Below are 2,088 nucleotides of genomic sequence, written 5' to 3'. Positions count from 1 at the left end.
TTCAGACTCTATTCTATCCCCTCGTGGGACACTCCAAACTTGAGGTAAGCTAGTGCATGTCTTATCTGCAGGAATTTCCCTCAGATCAAGAAGACTCCAATGACTTAACAGGAACAATAGGCCAAACATGTGATGACAATGCCCACCAGCTCTACCAGAAATAAAATAAAAACTTGATGGTACTGCAACAGAAGAGGCTCATTTTGACATGACTCTTTTATTGAGCTAACATCAACTATTCGTGACCAAGAAATATTATATTAAACTTTACAAATTAAACACTGCAAGAAAGGCCACGCAGCAAGCTTGCTCTGCCAAAATTTTCAATACTTTCTGCTTTTGCGATCACCAAGGTATCAAGGCTTTAACTTATTTTATTTTATTCTTACCCGGCTTTACAGGAACAAGAAGTTTGCACTAATTTTGCGAGCCCGTCGTCAGCACATTCACATTTGAGAAACAACTTGTGGGGTTCCTCGCTCTTACGTTGACTTCTGTAGCACATTCCTTTTACAGATGCCTTATCAGCTCGTTGATCGTACGCAATATAAACGTTGTGAATATAACTCTCGGTGAAAAATTTGTAACCTTTAGAACCAATATCCTTTTTACCGCAACCTTCTAAGTGCTTTTGAATTTGTTCAGTGGTGAACTTTGGCAGAAGACGAAGATTTTTTGTCCAAACTAAATCGTTTTCACCACGAGCGCCACTTTGAGATGCCATTCTTGTTGAGATTGTTTACCCAATACAGACCATGTGACCTCTGCGCGAATTAGGTCTATTATTGTCCATGGATAGCATGTTAAAAGTTAGAAAAACGTCTCATTAATAGAAGTTACTACTTTCTTTGGGTATGTTATTCCATTTAGGCTCATTGCAACATGTTTCTTACGCAATTTGTAAAATGGACTTTATACACTTCTACACACCTCGATTTGAGTCGCAGAGGATTGAACTTCTCTTGCAAGCTGTACTTCTCCATCGAGATCAATGGCGTCATGTTCGTTTTCTTGGGTATTCTCACGAGCCTAGGGAAGACACATCGCAATTTTAATCTTGATAAGGCTTCGAGTTTCTATGGGATAAATGAAATTATTAAAAGCTGTGAGCGATCATTTGCACTTACCTTGTTTTTGCATTTCGAATGAGGACATCTGCACCGAGTCGAGCAATCCTTGTTCGCCGCTTTACACAGACAGAAACCCTGACCTTTCTTTCGGGCACAGGCACCTTTACAATTACATATCATCTGCAACAGCAAGCGAAAAGAAAATTTTTACGTCAACAAATAATAGGAAAGAAATTAGTACAATTTGAATCAAAATCAAATGGTTGCACATGGCTTTACCGATCTGTCACGTACCTCTTCATCTTCTGCACTCTCCTCTTCTTCTTCGCTCCCTGCATAGATTGTTGACCCGTAGGCGTTGAATCCCACATGTACTTGCAAATCAATAGATTCGTCTGTTCCCATAATTACTAAAAGAAGGAACTCCGTACTTTCCTTGCAGGTCGTGATGTATCTTGCTTGGAAAAGACCGGGCGACGGGAGTATTATAATAGTCGACCAATCTGAGTTCGCCATTTAACAATAGCGCGATTCTAAAACATAAACAAACGACTGCAAAGGATCTCGGATGAAAATGAGCCTTTAAGCACTTGCGGTCTCTTTCTGGTCCCGTGATGTAGTGCTCAATCAATCAACTTCAGCACACTACGGAACGAGCTGTGCATGAGTTTGTGAAAAAAATATTGGTGAATCTTTTTATTTTTTGGATGAATCATTACCTAAATGACCTGGCAACACGACCGTTGTTGACTGCCCAGTCACAAGTCAACAACGGTCGTGTTGCCAGCGCGCGGTCAAATTCAAATGGACCAATCAGAGTTGAGGCTGAAACCATCTTGCGAGTTTCCGTTGTTGACTGCCTGGTCACAAGCCTCTGAGGAAAGCCGAGGAGGTGAATTTTCAGACAGAGTTTTCGTTCTTCACGAGTCTTTCCGCCGCTGAAACACACGTATTTGGAGTGAAATTTATTGGGCTTTATGGAGCTGTTGTTTTTATTGCAATTCGGGACTTTTCCTGT

General features: G+C 40.9%; 1 pseudogene; it reads right to left on the bottom strand.

Annotated features, from left to right (window-relative positions):
• LOC138002977 (uncharacterized) overlaps positions 1-693 on the bottom strand; it is a 2,399-nt pseudogene extending 1,706 nt beyond the window's left edge.
• Between the last annotated feature and the right edge of the window lie 1,395 nt (positions 694-2,088).

Source organism: Montipora foliosa, chromosome 5 (genome assembly GCF_036669935.1).
Source record: "Montipora foliosa isolate CH-2021 chromosome 5, ASM3666993v2, whole genome shotgun sequence".
NCBI classification, from domain to species: Eukaryota; Metazoa; Cnidaria; class Anthozoa; order Scleractinia; family Acroporidae; genus Montipora; species Montipora foliosa.
Note: the sequence above shows the minus strand (reverse complement) of the source record. Positions and strands in the feature narration are given on the sequence as shown.